Source organism: Hyperolius riggenbachi, chromosome 11 (assembly GCF_040937935.1).
Source record: "Hyperolius riggenbachi isolate aHypRig1 chromosome 11, aHypRig1.pri, whole genome shotgun sequence".
NCBI classification, from domain to species: domain Eukaryota; kingdom Metazoa; phylum Chordata; class Amphibia; order Anura; family Hyperoliidae; genus Hyperolius; species Hyperolius riggenbachi.
The window spans coordinates 65,608,768-65,627,336 of NC_090656.1; positions in this window are offsets into that span (position 1 = coordinate 65,608,768).

Sequence of the window (18,569 nt, forward strand, 5' to 3'; positions counted from 1 at the left end):
GCCATCCTCTTTCAAATTAAAATAAATATATTTTTTTTTGCATAGGGAATCTTACTGTGGCTAATTTCATAAATCTTTAATTCTGATGCACACTTTGATTTAAATAAATAGATACCAGAAAATTCAAGATAATTGTAGCCATGGTATTGGACTCATGGCATCAAAAAGATGGAGTCATTTATATTATTATTTTTTTCCCGGCTAGGTTTGCAATGGGAGCCACCTAAAAAACCAAAAAACAAAAACGGGATCACAATGCAAAGGTAGGAAAAAGTTCCAGCAATCGTTTCATATATGGTGTGACACATACAATGAAGTGTACAATTAAAGTAAACCTGAGATGGGGGTACAACTTCTATTTTACTTATCTGGGCTTCTTCTAGCCACCATAGCCTTACAGGTCCCTTGGTTTCTTCCCGGTCCACCCCATTGTGGTGCTGTGCCCCTCCGAAAGACCTCCAACTGGACCAGTCATGGGCTAATGCATGACCCAAGCCATGTGCCTCTTCAATTGCGCTTATATTGCCTGGAGTGTTTTACAAATATGCAGAATGCTTCAAGCTATGGGAGTGTGATCGAGGAAGCGTGCATACCTGACAGCGCATGTACAGAAACCCGCAATGGGCGATCTTATGGAGGGGCACAATGGTGCAATGGAGCAGACTGGGAGGAAACCGAGGGGCCTGTAAGGCTGCAGGGGGTCTAGAAGAAGCCCCAAGTAAGTAAACTAGAACTTATCCACCTCTCCCCTCCTTAGTCTTTTACTTTAATGAAAAGTTTACTTTAATGAAAAGTTTTCTTCAGCTAAGAGATTAAGAGATGCTTGTTGCTTGGAAGGAAAGCTATGGCCAGTTTAGCCAAGATATTGAAGGATACAGATGTCATTTTACCAACAAAGATTGGGATAAGTGATGAAAACAAATTTCGCAAAGACGTACTTTGGCATCGAAATACACAATTATGATGCAAAATCGTAATGTGAAATTTCGGGAAAAATCATAATTTATTTTGTCTGTAATTGTAATCATTCGTAATTTTGTGTGAATTTCATACATTTTGTGTAATTTTGTGCTGACTTTAGCAGTTAATAGCAAAGCCCAATACATGTTACTGAATTTTTCTAAATATTGATGCTAAGGAAAAATGGTTTTTAAACTGTAATTCTTTAAAAACATTTTGCATTTTTAAAATCCATTTTCTCAAAAACTACAAGGCCTTTTTGAAAAAAAAATGTTTTACTTGTTCCCACTTTTTCTCCATAAGTAGCAATTTTGATGATAGCCTATACAGGGGCTTTGCTATTAATCGCTAAGTTGGGAAGAAATGATACAAAAATTACACAAAAAGTATGCAAAGTTATGAATGTACTATATGAGATAAATTGAATGACCAAATTGTAATTAAGTATGGCCGTAATTGTGAAAATGTATGCTAAATTTTGGGTAATCCTAATTGGCTGATTACGATCATCAAAATAACATTATGTTGTGTGCAGGCCCCAGAGAGTTGTGTATGCTTAAAGGGAACCTAAACTGAGAAGGATGTGGATTTTTCCTTTTGAAATAATACCAGTTCCCTGACTCTCCTGCTGATCCCGTGTCTCTAATACTTTCAGCCACAGCCCCTCAACAAGCATGCAGATGAGGTGCGCTGACTGAAATCAGACTGGATTAGCTGCATGCTTGTTTCAGGTGTGTGATTCAGCCACTATTGCAGTCAGAGATCAGCAGGACTGCCAGGCAACTGGTATTGTTTAAAAGGAAATATCCATATCCCTGTCAGTTTAGGTTCCCTTTAAACTACTTCAGCAGTAGATGACTGACCCAAGTTTCATGTTTCAATCCACTCCCACAGAGGGTCACGGCAAATGATGACAGAATGATGGAAAGCTGATGAATCTTCGGAAGCAGGATGGATCTACAAACCAATTACACTTGGCAAGTCAAGGTTGCATCTTAATAGTAGTTGTGTAAATGCTTATGCATCTGCCTATACCCACCTTACACTAATGGTTAAACGTTTTACAAGGATGTCAGAGGATGCAAGGAATTTTTCTTATTGTGGCTTGTGGGTAGTCAACAAGAATATGATTAATAACCTGTCTGCCATTTGCAACTTCTCTCAGCCTAAAGCTCCAACCTTGATTTTCAAAGTGTAATTGGTTCAGATTTCAGCAACACATAAGTTGGCCATACACTGGTGAATTTGCCATCAGATCGACCAACAGCTAGATCCCTCTCTGATCGAATCTGATGAGAGAGGGATCGTATGTCTGCCTTTACTGCAAACAGATTGTGAATCAATTTCAGCATGAAGCTGCCGCAGCCCCCTGCATACATTACCTGATCCGGCCGGCGCAAGACTCCCCCAATCTCCGCTGTCTTCTTCTCCGCGCTCGGCTCCAGGGCTCCAGCTTCACTTCACATCCGGAGAAGTTTAAACAGTAGAGGGCACTCTACTGTTTAAAATTCCTGTCGGGACAGAAAGAAGTGAAGCCTGCCGGAACCCAGCAGAGAAGGAGCAGCGGTGACAGCGGGGACACACGCCGGTGGAGCAGGTAATGTATTGCCGCTAGCGTCGGTCGTTGGACATTTGAACGCCACTATCGACGCACTCCCGACCCACCGGCGATCGAGAGAAATCTTCCGCACAGACGGATTGACGGAAACGATAGATTTTGGACAGAAATCGATCGTTCGGTCAGCGTTTGGGCAACAATTTCACAGCAGATTCGATCAAAGTGGTCGAATCTGCTGTATATCGGCAGGAAAATCGTTAGGTGTATGGGCCCCTATAGGCCTCATTTCACTAAGCTTTATCAAACACTTTACCAAACGTTTGATAATTTACCTCATGGGTAAAATCTCATTTTGAATTCACTAAGGTGTTAAAGATTTATTGAATGTTTTATCGATAAAAAATTTGATAAATCTACAACACCTTAGTGAATTCAAAATGAGATTTTACTAATGAGGTAAATTATCAAACGTTCGGTAAAGTGTTTGATAAAGCTTAGTGAATTGAGGCCTATAGGGGACCATACACCTAACAATTTTTAAAATGGCTTTTCAGCACTTTCTATTGAAAAAGTACAGAAAAGTAGGTGAAAAAATACAGCTATGAACAGTTACAGTATGTTCTGGAAGCCTCTAAAAGTGATTTTAAGATGTTTGACATATTGCGTGTATACAATCAGTTGTGGTAGAAATAGAATTAGCTATAAATGTATTTGTTTACATGTGAGCGATATAGTAGCAAGAACAGTCAGCTTTGATTGAATATGAGTCCCTTTATATGGCTACTGAGGAGATGGAGATCTCAGCTTTTGTAACTGTCACCCTGCTCTTGGAAAAGGAATGAGTACACAATGACAAAGGAACGCTGTGCACAATACGAACGTAGGTATCTACTGATAAGACTAAGTGTCACTTTGAACATTGGATTATGCGGTCAATCAGTTTTGAGAAGAGGAGGAGATACGCAAATAGGTGGAACAGGATGGCTTTTAAAAGTAACAAGACGGCACCACTCACATGACCCTCTGACGAAGCCCGAGGGGCGGGCGATACTAGTAATGGAAGTGAGCCGGAAGTGACGTCACCGCCTTCGCTGTGCAGTGATCCAGGACGGCGTGGACCTAGTTTGCATGGCAGCGCACGGCAGTGGTGCTCATCCGGATTCCGGATATCCGAACTACCCAGATAATCCAAACTTTTTCCACTATCTGAACTTTGAATAGCAATTTGGATATTTTTTAAAATCCGAATAGCACTATCCGACAAACTTGGATTCCCCATCTGAAATATGAAATCCGGGCGGATAGTTATTTCAGATATCCGAGCAGAAGCCAAAATCACCTTCAATGGCATAAATCCATTTCAGAGATATAAAAAAAAAATAAAAAAAAAAATATATATATATATATATATATATATATATAGAGAGAGAGAGAGAGAGAGAGAGAGAGAGAGAGAGAATCCGAATCAATTCGGATTTTGAAAAGGGGTATCCGAGCACCCCTGGCATACGGGGTTGAGAGGAGACAGCGAGCGGTAGGAGTACCGGAGTATAACAAGGACTCTGTGGTGGGGAACAGCCATTAGGAGGTGGTGAGAGCTCTCCGGGCACCGCTATATTACTACATGCCAGTCTCCACTCCCCCTAAAACCAACTTGTGTTGCAGCGCAGATTGAACTGTCACTATATTCATACAGCAGACATAGATGGTTATTTGTGGAGTGAGTGATAAGAATCATGAACATGAATTATGTCTGCCACGCATCCTGGACCTAATCTTTTTGTGATCACACACTGAGTTAAAGTTTTTCTTAATTGAGAGATACTCCCGGGAGTATAAAGACACTAGTATGTGTGTACTGGATGCATGCGAAGCGTGTTTGGCACAGTCTGCTATGTATGGTTAGGCTGTTATACACTGAAGGCTCGCGGTTTTACGGGATTGGGGGGGGGGTTTGTTATGCAAACATTAATAAAGTACAGTGTGATTGGAAGACCCAGTGGAACAGTGTAGTTTGTGTAGACATGTAATTCGGGCACCATAACAAGTGTGGCCACTGCTCCCCCATAATATGTGCTGCCACCATTGCCTTGGTCCCCTCCTTAAAAGATACATCTGGGAATTCTTAAAAAAAAAAAATCAGATTTACCTACCTGGAACCCTATGTATCCCTTGCCGCAGCTCCACTCCAAGCCGATATCCCAGGGTCCCCTCTAGTAGCTGCCAACCTGGTCAGATAGATGGCCTCTGTGCATGCTTGCGGCCGCGCCACTTATGGTCCTGCTCTCGTAGTCAGGAGCACTCTGCCCAGACGCAGAAGTACTACACCTGTGCAGAACGCTCCTGGCCACAGGAGCACAGTCATGCACTCGCGCATTTGCAGAGGCTGCCGCAAAGCTGCGGTAAAGGACACATAGGTTTTCAGGGGCTGAAGGACGCCCTAGATAAGTAAATCTGATTTTTTTAGAATTCCCAGATGTATCCTTTAAGAAATATACTCGCCACCCCCCCTTTTATAACAAGCTCAGCCCTTTCCCCCTACAAAGTGACTTGCCACTGTTTTCCAATTAACAACTGTAGGCACTTTTTCAGCCTCCCATATTTGCTGCTACCTTTGCCCCTGACTTTAGGTCTTTATGCCAATGTCAAGCATCAGTGTAAGTGGTCTTTAGAGCTGTGGAAATACCTTTTTTGGTTTCTAGATTGTTTATATTTTGATGCGCCAAAATGTGTCCCAAAATCACAACGGCGTATTACAATCTTGGCAGAGTTCAGAAAACAAATGTATACAGGGAAGTGTTTTCTTTCCTCTATCCCCCTGCCACTGTTTATTGATATTTCTGGTCTCTGTACAGTGAAAAAATCATTGCTGAAATTAAGAGACAGCATTGCTCTTGTGTGATATTTTCTAAAGGAGAAAAGGCAGACACTGGTGCCAACATAGCCATATACAATGAAACACTGCCTCATTTCTGTAACCAGAGCTATGCTTTACATTTCCAGCATGCAGACACGGTGATGGTTTTTTGTGAAAGCATTTTTGTGTAGCTGTAATCCAGTATTCAGTTAGTAATGCAAAAAGTGGACTTTAGCAGTAAGGAACATGTAAACTGTCACTGTTACCGGAAATCTCCTTAGAAGAATTCTCTTAGATGGGGCCGCCATCCAGCAAACAAGCCATGTTGCGCAGCATACTTTATATTCATCTGCTGGCACAATCCGTTATTTAGACAAGAAATCACGGCATGCAATGACTTTTGCTGTCAGTGGGATTCTCTAATCGAATAAGTCACGAGGAGCTTTTCTAAGCACAAGTGCAGCCTTCTCTGAGACTGTCTACAAGGTTCGTGGTGATTTTCTACAAGAATGATAGGTTACCGCACTGTGCCAGCAATAATCAGGTCCCTCAAGATTTGAAGTTGGAGCAAGTGGAGACTGCGGGGATTAATCACAATTTACTCCAGTTTCATGGGCTGAAACCTACCTTGCAGCACTGTACAAGGTATCATTAAATGATAGAAGGTGATTTGAAATGATTTCCAATGATGTAAAAAAAATGAGTCCTTCAAAGCGAATCTGTCAAAGAATTTTACCATTTAAATCTCAGGAACATTATTTCAAGAGGGTACCAGTATGTACGTTTTAAAGATAGCAATTCAACTTGTGTGTATCATTATCGGGTAGCAGCACTGGTGCCCATACATCTAATGATTTTGCAGCGCAATCGACCATTCGATTCGATCATTTTATCGAATTGAGAAGGTATCGAGAGAGAATCGAGTGTGTCCCAGAATTCCCATTCGATGAAAAGTGGCTGATATCATGTTGAATCGACCAGCTTACTTGAGCAGGATGCAAGATATTGGTCAATCGGACAGGAATCGGCTACTTTTCACATATTCAATTTGTTCGATTTTGGCATTCAGAGCATGGAGACACAACATTGGTTAGATCGATTAGGAATTGCTTGTAGTGTGTGGGTCACTAGTCAATCGACTTTCAATTAACTATACTAGATATACTAGAGATCCGAACTTTTTTACGCTATCCGACTGGATTTGATTCCAGATACCTGGGCCAAAATTCTGATGGCTATCTGTGGATATTTGGGCGCATAAAGCGGATATCTGCGGATATCCGGATCCAAAATACTGTAACTAAGGTGATGATGTCCTGGAGCCAATCAGAGGGCTCCCAGCAGAAGCCCTAGCAACCAATCACAGAGGGGAACCCTGGCCAGCCCCACCTGACCTCATTGAGCCAATCAGAGCGCTCCCAGCCTAAACCCTGGCACCTAATCACAGAAAGGAACACTGGCCAGCCTCCCTGTATAATGAGGGCTGCCATGAGGAGACATATCGTCTTAGCTTGCTGAATGCTCACTGAGAGACATGCTCCAGTGCTGCTGGGCCTAGCAAGGGTTGTACACAGTTATAAACCTAAACCTGTTTCAGTGATTAACCCCTTCACTACTATCACTACACTATTGTTAAATCGTTAATTAGCTTGATTGATGTCATAGTGTGACAGTCAGTGTGTGCTCCAGTGCTGGTGGCCTAGCAAGGGCTGTACAAAGTGATAAACCGAAAGCTGTTCAGTGATTAACCCCGTCACTATCACTACACTATTGTTAAATCATTAATTAGCTTGATGTCATTTGTGTGACACTCAGAGTGTGTGCTGTAGGCAGTTGCTTTGTGTCTGTGTGTGTGCTGTGCACAGACCAGGCCAGCTGCTGCCTGCTGGCCAGCTATTAGCCTTAGGTATAGGTTAGGCTAGGGATTAGGGAATAGGATTACTGTGTTATTGTGTAGTTAGTACTGTAGTACTGCAGTCAGTGCTAGTAGTTGTTAGAGTAGTAGTACTACTGTGTTAGCTTTCTACAGAACTGCTGTGCTGTGAGCAGTGCCAATGTGCCAGTGTGACAGTTAGTGTGCACTAATGTCTTCTCCTCTGCTGTCTGACTGTCACTTGGCACGTGTCATGTGGCACTTGCCAAGTGTCACGTACAGCGGTCGTGCAGCCCACATTGTGTCCAACTGCACAACTGGGACCTGACAGTTTTCAGCCAAGACACCATTAAAAAATTATGCAGCAATTGTGTTTTGGGTTAAATATAGGTGGTATCAGTGGCCTGTGGCACCCTGGCCTGGCGGTGGGAGCTGCACAGGCAGCAGGAGCAGGGCAATGCAGCAGCAGGTGTAACGTGTGCCAGGAGCATGCTGGACGTGGCACGTGGCAATTGGCACTTGCCACGTCTCACGTGGCACTTGGCACATGTCACGTCACGTGCCACTTGGCAAGTGCCACGTGCCACTTGGCAAGTGCCACGTGACACTTGGCGAGTGCCATGTGGCAAGTGCCATGTGACACACGCCAAGTGCCACATGCCAAGTGCCACATGACACTTGGCAAGTGCCACGGGACACATGGCAAGTGCCAAGTGACCTGTGCCAAGTGCCACGTGGCAAGTGACACATAACAAGTGCCACGTGACACTTGGCAAGTGCCTGGAACCTAGGCCTAATGTTAATTGACAGCCATTTTGAAGTCCCCACATCATCAATTAGTGTTCCCCTTTAAAAAATAATGATGCTACATGCCTCATATACCCTAAAAAACTTTTTTAAAGCAATTTAAAGGCCACTTCCATTTTTTCTATCCAGATATCCGAATCCGGCCGCATACCCCGAATGCTGAGGTCAGATATCCGATTCGGATCGGAAATTTTTGAAATCTGATATCCGACCCGGATTGGATATCTGGGTATCCGGATCCGAATCGGATATGGATTTTGAAAAGGTGTATCCGAACAGCACTAAAACAAACATCTCTTCTGCACCCAGTGGCGGCTCCAGCTCCAGACCTTTTGGGGGACACAAAGGGATGGCCGGCTGGTGGGGCCCATTTGGGTGATCAAAATCAATGTTTGTATGGCGAGCCCAGGGCTACATCTTCCTCCATACCTCAACAGTGCAAGTACATTTGGTGGCATACTAAAACTACCCTCTCTTACAACTCCCAATACACTCCCGGTGGCACCCCCAAAGCAAACCTCCATAGGAGAAAATATAGCAAAAGGGACAGGATGAATACACCACAGTCCACTAACAGAAGGTGCTGTGGGAAGCCATGCAGCTGCAATGACACGGGCATCTGCACCCAGAAGGGCCATGACAAAAGATGATGCATGATATCATTTCTGGTCCTCCCTGGTGAATTACACTCTTTTTAATTTGTCTTGTGGAGCTCTTTTGACAAGGAGAAGAGGGCCGTGACTCACTGATTAGAAAAAAAAATTGTTCCCTACCTCCATGATTTTAGGCAGGAAAACTGGCAACCTAGTTGAGGGTGGGGAATCAACATTAGAACTATTTGGAAATGTATTTTCTAGAAGAGATGAACATATAAAAAAAACCCACAGCAGTGAAAGCACCTACCACAGTTGAATAGCTGCCAATAACATACTAAGGTAACCCAAAGGGAACCCGGGGTGAGAGACATATGAGTGGCTGACATAGGTATATCCTTTTAAACAATGCACATTGCCTGGCTGTCCTGTTGATCATATGCCTCTATAATTTTAGCCATTGACACTGATGAAATATGCAAATCAGATGTTTCTGACAAAAATCTGACTATATTAGCTGCATGCTTTTTTTAGGCGTGTGATTTATGTATTACTGACCAGAAAGATGAGCAGGACTGCCACGTAACTGGTATTGTTTAAAAAGAGAGAAACTAGAAAGACCTGCTGAACTACTGTATATGAAGTAGGGCAACCGACCACATTACTCAGTATTCACCATTGCATACACAAAACTCATGCAGATAATTTCTTGCAATAATGTTTGCTAATGTTCTTGCAATCTATAATGTTGATCTAAAAAAGACTGCCGTTTTATCAACAAATCAGGAGTTTCTCTTTAAAATGCTCTTTTCCCTCTAACAGCACCATGAAATGAGCCACCAAATTATTGTGAGAAGAAATATTGGGTATTTGCATAGTCTCAGCTGCTGAGTCCAGATACGCACTGCATGGTTATTAGTATGAAATCCAAGCCTGTAAATCACTCTGACAGGTCCACACGTGTTTATACGGGAAAGTGACAGAGACCTGACTCTTTAGGGGCTCCGGAGGAACTAGCGATCACCCCATAGCAAACAGCGAGGGAATCTCTTCTTCTGCACCTCATTTATTACAGAAATCTTTCTCCATAAAAAGTATTCCAGTGCCAAATTACCTTCTGCCTCACATAATGGATACTAAGGTTCTTATGTGAAAGCATTATTCTGAATATCACAAACTGCAATGTAAGATTTACTCAGGACTTACTTATGAAGATGAAGATCAGCTCATCACACACAAAAAAGTCATTATTTCTGCTGAAAAAAGTCTATTTTTCAAACTTATAAGTTTTTATAAAAAATGACAGCTTGGGGCCCCTTTAAAAGAGAAACTCCAAGCAAGAATTTAACTTTGTCCCAATCAGTAGCTGATACCCCCTTTTACATTAGAAATCTATTGCTTTTCACAAACAGACCATCAGAGGGCGCTGTATGACTGATATTGTGGTGAAACCCCTCCCACAAGAAGTTCTGAGGACTGCGGTACTTTTGACAGTTTGCCACAATATAACAAGGTTCACAAACAGGAAATAGCTGTTTACAGCTGTCTCCAACAGCCAAAACAGCTAGCAGCAGCTACATAACCTGCCCACAGTAAAAATTTCACCATGTAATAAATGTCAGAATGTAAATCGGGGAGAGGAAAGATTTTGCAATGAGCAAACACTGACTAAATCATTTATACATAATTATTGTAAAAATGAAGCACTTTTTTTATTACATTATTTTCACTGGAGTTCCTCTTTAAACTACTCTGGTTTCATTGCATTGCATTACCCTTTCAGCAAGCAGGGTAACACAACAGCAATAAAAGTGTATGGGGCCTAGTACATTTAGCCTGTCGTGTCCCATTGCATCGCAAGTGCCTGATTTGCCACCAAGCTGTTGCAAAGTCAACAGAGTATTACCATTGGAATTCCACGTTGGTGCAATGGATGCGGAATGCATGTAAGTCAATCAATGGGCATTGCAGAAAATGTAAAAAAAAAAAAAGTTGGCTGGGGTGTGGCGCACATGTGTGGAACAACATGATTATGGTGAGGAAACCTGGGGATCCCAGTGAAGTACTTCCTGTCCAGTGCTCTGCCACAGGGTCATATGAATGTAGTTGTTGGCCTTGCGATGCAATGGGGTAGAGCATCGCAACGCTTTGGCCAGGTGTAAAACTGGCCTAATGCGTACCTGAGACAAAGAGAACAAAAGGATTTTTACTTACCTGAGGCCCTTTCAAGGCCCCTGTAGTCTGTCAGCTCCCACTGTGTACTCCCAGTCTGCGCTGCTGTGCTGCTCTCCCCACGTTAAAGTTCATAACTGATTAACCACATAACGACCAGCTAACGCCGATAGTCGGCGGCTGGTCGTTTGTGGATTTCCATGGAAACATTCCATGTCAGTTCACGGAGGGTGTCTCCGTGAACAGCCTGCGAGCCTCCAATCGCAGCTCGCAGGCTAAATGTAAACACGCGGGGAAGAAATCCCCTGTGTTTACATCCATACGGCGCTCCTGCGCAGCAGCGCCGTAAAGGAGATCGGCGATCCTCAAACTCTGAATGGCCGGGGAGCAAAGACATCTGATAGGCTAAAGCCTATTAGAGGTGGTACAGGACTGATCGCTGTCCTGTGCCGCCCATAGCAAGAGGGAGAGGGGAGGGAAGGAGAGGGAGGGAGGAATAGCGCTGCGGAGGGGGGCTTTGAGGTGCCCCCCCGCTTGGCCACACAGAGCGGCGGCGATCAGACCCCCCAGGGGCGTCTCTAGCCATTTTGTCACTCCAGGCGAGAAATCCTGTGGCGCCCCCCCGCCCCCTGTGATTGCTCCCAGTCCCATACCCCCACCCCTTGTGGTGAACCCCACCCCCAAGACCCCCGAAAATCATAATGCAGCAGCGTTTCACCAGAAAATACACTTATTGCAGCATGGGTTCACCAGAAAATAGTTCTAATGCAGCAGAGCGTTTCACCATAAAATATACTTATTGCGGCATGCACTCACACACAACACACAGTACACACACACACTATACACACACACCGCACACAACATACACACTATACACACACACCGCACACAACATACACACTATACACAGTACACACACACACACGCACACAGTACACACACACTATACACGCACACACACACCGCACACAACATACACACTATACACAGTACACACACACACACACTACACTATACACCCACACAGAGCACACTATACACAGCACACAGTAGACATACACTATATACACACACACTACACTATACACACACACACTATGCTACTACCAGGGGAGGACTGGGAGCTTCTGGCCCGGGGGGGGGGGGGGGGGGAGAGAGAGCGGGAGGAGAAGGAGTTTCACCTGTCAACGCTTCTCCCTTTTATTCCCTAATAACTCTATTACTACTTATCACAACAAAATGGTCTATACCTCGTTTTTTTCGCCACCAATTAGGCTTTCTGTGGGTAGTACATTTTACTAAGAATGTTTTTATTCTAAATGTGTTTTGATGGGAAAAATAAGGAAATAATGGAAAAAAATGCATTATTTCTCAGTTTTCGGCCATTATAGTTTTAAACTTTTAATTAAACATTCTCCTGTGGTTAATCCCGACACATTTTGTTTGCCGAGTTGTCCTGATTATTAAACCGTTTAAATTGTGTCCCTATCACAATGTATGACGACAATATATTATTGAAGTGAAGTGCCACTTTTGTAAGTTAAGTTCACACACATATAGTAAAGGACTCTTAATAGATGTATAGTGCTGGTTTTATCTATTTACATGAACATGTGGTGACAGTACCTTGGAGAACTCCTGCTGTGCTGTGTACTTACCAAGTTTATGAGTAACTGTAGACAGCTGGATCAGATTATAAGTGGTGTGGGTGTTTTACAGAGGTTACTTCTTGCAAGTAAGATAATTGGAACTTATGTTTAATGAATAGCACATGCATTACGGAGTGTTACCTTGCACTATTAATGTGCATTTCCCAAGTAATTTTAAATAATATGGTATATGCAAGTAAAAACACGCTGCCTGTAGGAATATATATTTTATATTAACCCACCTCCAGTTTCCTTTATTTTTCTTTAGATTGTAAACTCACAAGGGCAGGGCTTTCTCACCCTTTTGTGTCTTGGTTTGCTATACATTTTGATCATCGTGTTACATACCGTATATTCTCGAATACAAGCCGACCCGCTTATAATCCAACCCCCCAACGTTTACCTTCGAAACCAGGAAAAAATGATTGACTCGTATATAAGCTGAGGGTAGAAAAATGCAGTAGCCCCCCCCCCCCCCATAGCAAGATGTGCCCCCAGTATTGGCCCAATGACAATCCAGATTCTTTTTATATCACCTTTGTTCTATTTAAGGTAGTCTGCAATCAATAGCTTTCCATGCCACAATTAAGAAGTTATAATATTCCAATCCACAACTAAACTAAACGTTCCTTTTAAAATACTTTATCATACAATAGGTACAGAGGCTACAAAACCAAAACTGTCTATCAGCAGCCTTGTTCAAAACACTTCATTCTCCCATTTCCTAATTCAATTGCTGTCTTGAAGCAAGTTTAAAAGTGAAAGTTAATTGGCATACCATCGCAGAACACTCCATAGTAAAATTCTATTAGAGGTGTACATGTGCTGTGACTGGCCTGAAGAGGATCGGAGCAGAGTACAGCCTTCAGCCTTCATCCACTGACTGTCCTGCAGAGAGTGAGAGCAGAGTACAGCCATCATGCTGTGAGTGGTCTGCAGAGTATTGGAGCGAAGCGGAGCTTGTAAGGACACCGGAGCAAACTGATTCAGTCCCTGCATTGGATGGCGCGGAGGGGAGACCGAGGACGCAGCGGTGACATCAGTGTTATCATTGCAATATGTCGCTAGAGGGCGTAATAGAGATGCGACACAGAGAAAGAATACACAGGCTTCTTACACTGACGTCATCGCCGTGTCTTCCATCTCTCTACCACTCCATTCAACGAGTGCAGGGGACTGAATCCGCTTGCTCCGGTCTCCTTGCAAGCTCCGCTTCACTCTGATACTCTGCAGACCACTCACAGCATGAAGGCTGTACTCTGCTCCAACCCTCTGCAGGCCAGTTACAGTGATCCCGCAAAGCCATGCTGATTACACTGCTGCATGCTGATTTCATCAGCTCAGCACTCGGGGGCTCATGCACAGGTCAGTCTGCACACTGCAAAATGAGGTGACTCGCATAGAAGCCGAGACCCCCACTTTTGGGCCACTTTTTTGGGGTCAAAAATTCGACTTGCATGAGAGTATATACGGTATGTTACTGTAATTACTATGCCTACCAATTCTGTTATGTAGCAATGTCTATATTTTGTGAATACGATGGAGTGTATTATTATGTACCCCATGTTTGTTTCTTACTCCGTACAGCACCATGGAATATGTTGGTGCTTTATAAAGTAATAATAATAATAATAATCTTTTGGTTTTGTTGCTAAATGACCCACAAGATGTGGGAGTGAACTAATATCACTCCAAGTTCATAGATGGTAAAAATAACAACTTTATCCCCTCCCCACACTACCCAGAATGAAAAAAAGATGACTGCAGCTACACTTAGTCCACTACATTTTTTTCTTTCAGTGTGCAGGTGAAACAGTGACATATTTATACGGTTAAAACTGTGCTTATTGGTAGTGTATGTGACTGTTTTAGGAAAACTAGGTTGTCAATTTTAAATGGACAGAGAAAATATATGTATGATTAGATTGTGAGTTCATCTTAAGGGGCAGTTAGTGATATGGGTACATAGTCTGTCAAGTGCTTCAGAAGATGTCAGAACCATATAAATAAATATAATAATCATCATCATAATACAGTTCCACTTTGTAGGGTTGCTGTAATTACTATAATTACTAAAATGAGCTTATGCATATTTACATAACATTATGTTAAATAAATCAGACTCCTATGTAAACAATTAAGAACATCAGTGTACTCAAAATGTTTTACTTAAGGCCTTTAGACTATCGTGGCAAAGAATATAGGGGAAAAACACCAATAGAAATCCACAGCAGGCGGAAGTTGTTTTGCACTAAAATGTTCTGTGCTAGATGTGTAGCATATGGATGAGAAACATCTACAGACGTCTGCGGTAGTTGCGGTTAAGCTCTGTGGTGTAAAGCTACAGTAATTCCACCCAATCAAAGACCTCTTTAGGAGGAGATGGGGATGTGCTATAGTGCTTGTTATCCAGCAAACAAATCTTTTGGCTTTGGCTTTAAACAACATTTATTATTGTAGTAAAATCATTCTTCAGTCACAACTGTGTTAGCATATATTATTTTACCATCTTACCACTGGTTGTTCATAAGTTTACTATTCTTTGATTTTCTTTCTCATGTCCATTGAAAGCACTATACTTTCTTGGCTGCCAAGAAAAAAATAGGGGGTGGGGCCAAAGCTGTCAATTGGATTTCTTAAAGGTAAAAATACATTTTTACATGTAAACATTACTGATTTTTGTGTGTCATGAACTGTGTTCTCGTGAAAAATGTAAGTAAATAAACTACAGTTTAGATTTAATGTCTTTCGTTACCAAGTCTATATTTTGGTGGGACAAGGCAGTACAATCTGCATATTATGTATCAGTAGAAAAATTAGGAATTAATAAAGCTCAAATGTAACACATGAGACATTTGGTTTATTTAGAAGGTTTAATGCATGTTCCCTGGCTTCTGGAGCCTGTAACATACTAGTGTTTACTATCTAAATGATAGACAATCCTTGCGATTGTCATTTGTAATATGTTTTTGTGGTATGAGTGCACCTTGATCATAAAAGGAATGATGGCATCTTGGGGAACAGGCTTCTTTCTAGATGGCCTTCGGGTTCAGTGAAGGGTGAGGCTCCCAGAACTACAGCAGGCTGCTTTTTAACAAGGGCTGTAAAGAAGCAGTTCTGCCGAATTCTGTCTTTAAAGCTTCGGGCTACTTTATAATGTGGTGCTGTAAAGGAGCTCATCTTTGAAGCTTGGCTAAGTGGCTGTTACCACACTGTCTCATATTCATCTGGTTCTTTGCTAAAACAAATTGACTTGTGTTTAAAAGGAGCATCTTGTTTACTACATATAAGCAACTTAAAGGAGAACTCATACTTGAATTTTATCAAGCTAGGCTAATATCGCACTAAACACACACAAAAAAGTGTAAAAAAACCATGGGTTTTGGCATATAGCGTGTACCTGCTTGCATCACCTTGCTGATCATTATTGAGGATGTTTTTCCATTCATTCACATTTTCATTTTTGCATTTCCTTCACATTAAAGTACATAGGAAGCTGAAAAAAAATTAAACAGATACTTACCTAAGGAGAGGGAAGGCTGTGGGTCCCATGAAGCCTTCCTGATCCTCTCATGGTCCACTGGCTCCCTATTAGCAGTCTCTGACCGATGGGTCAGAAACTGCTCTCTCTGTCACCGTAGGAGGTTTCGGGAGCCTACTTATTGGAAGCACTGTCTACGAGATAACTTGTCTGAGGGACATAAATGAGTTAAAGATAATTAAACTAACTCGTTCATAGGGACAATAGCTGTTAAACCACCTTGAAAGGTGAAGAGAGATGTGATTAGGGCTCTTTCACATCACACAACGCGTGCAGGAACAGATTTTGTGAACGTGTTATGACCTACGGCGTGAATGTCGGGAAATTGCAGTGCGACGCTGATTAGCAGTGGTAGTTCTAATTCACCCGACGGGAAAACACGGTGACTGGATGTAACAAAGCTCTCAGTTGTGTTACAACGCTGTCTAATGTGAAAGTTAACATGAAAGTCAAACAGACTTTCATGTTACCTTTCTAAATTCAATCTTGGAGCGATCCGTCAAAATGCACGAAGTAGCTTCTAGTGTGAATTAGCCCTTAGTATTGTGTACTCCATAAAATGGTAAATATATAAATACGTACATGAATAAAATAACAAGCCATTTAGAATGAATCAAGTTAAAAGGAGCACCAGACTTTTGGGGCGCCATAGGTTGTAATGGCTGTAGTGGTGCTCAGAAGGTAATTTGGCCACCGGAAAAAAGCAGAAAATTAAGAAAAATACAGTCCAGTTCAGCCACCAGCAATAGCTGGCAGATGAATTGCTTCTTTCTCCTGAGACTGTGGCAACCTAGAGAGGAAATGGTAATTAACGCCGCCGGGAAATTCGCTATAGCAGAGTGAGCCTTTTTTACCTTCACCCTGCACCCAAATTTCCTGGAACCCTGCTTACATGTATGCCATTTGGAATGATGAGAATAAATATTCAAAACCTTGTATAGGCTCAGTCATGACTGGTTTTCTCTAATCATCTGGGCATTCAACTTATGGCACACATTCCTCAGATTGCAGTTTTCTAGTGAGGGATAAAAACATTCATAATATGTAAGGGAATGGCTGGCAATACCATAGACACATCACAGATAGGTCTGTTATTTTATTGTGTAAATGGTGCAAATTTAAAATGAAAGTAGGTGAGCAAAGAGGTCATAGATCCTCCAGGCTTCCTCGAAACGCAGAAAAGATTGCTTTTGTTTCCCCATCGAGTTGAAATCTCCAGACGGTTAAAATCAGATGAAAGGGTAAAATGAAGATGAGACAATTTCATAATTCAATCACTTCCTTCGGAGAGGTGAGAAAGCATAAATAGAAACAATGGCTCTTCTCGCACGATTCGTACTACGCCACATCAAAATGCTACCCAGAGCCCTGTTTAATAAAGTGCCAGATAACAGATATGTTTAGAAGCTACTACAGCATGACCTAAAACCACTGTGGATCCAAACAGGCTATGTTTCTATAGAAAGGAAATTGCAAATATGCAATGACAATACTGAAAAGATGGTTAGGATAACAACTGTGTCTTTAGCAGATGGAAAGTTTTGTCTGGATTTAAAAAAATATATATATAAGCAATAACATCCTGGAGATGAGACAATCTTTCATTTGAAATAACTTTCAAGGCATAAAAGCGGCCTTTTGCCTCCTCTGTAAATTCAGTAAAATGTGTTTTCAAGTATTTTTATTTTCTAACTGGCCTGACAAGGAGAAATAGAATCACTGTATTCCATAAAATAGATGCATCCTCATCTCGGTGCCTCATACTTTTCTTTTCCGTCTTCAAGGTCTATCAGAAATTTTACTGAATAGTATTTTTATAGGGGCACGCCTTTAAAAGCGGGCATGGTTCTTGGGTGTGACTATTACTTTTTTTTTCCCATAGTCATTCACCTGTGTTTAATCCATGTACCTCTATTGTCTACCCTCCATAACTGGATCCTCATTTTATGCTCTCATACCATAACCCCCAGTTCTATTTGCCCTAATTTTTCTTCCCACATTTAAGTTCTTCCCGTTTATAGTATTCACAGCATAGTTTTCCTCACAATATTGCTACCCTTTTATAGTAGCCTCATTATAATGTACTTATTATAGTGTTTCTCATCATAGAACTGTTGTTTGCCAAAACCCTCTTTGCCAATTCTATGTACCCTTCCCTCTCTTCTGGAAGGAGGTGGGGTAATAGTAAAAAGATGTGGGAATTAAATTAATGCTGGTATCTGGAAACCCCTGTTGTAATACACGTGTACCATTTATTTACTTTAAGGGCGGGCTCACACTATGAACGATTGCGCTCATTTTGCCAAACCGCCAGCAATTAGCAAAGCACTAAAGCAGTGTCACTCTATGAGGGAGTTCTCAATGCAGTGTTCGATTTTTACAAAATCAAAAATGTGCTCCCTGTTCCAATTTTGGAGCAATTTTTACTAAAGGAATGTGCAAAAATGCACCTACCTTTAAAAATCGCTTTCAAAAATCTCAATTGCTAAGCGCTTACCGATTGTGTTTTATAGTGTGAACTAGGCCTTAGGGATGCTTTACACTGCAAGAGCTTTT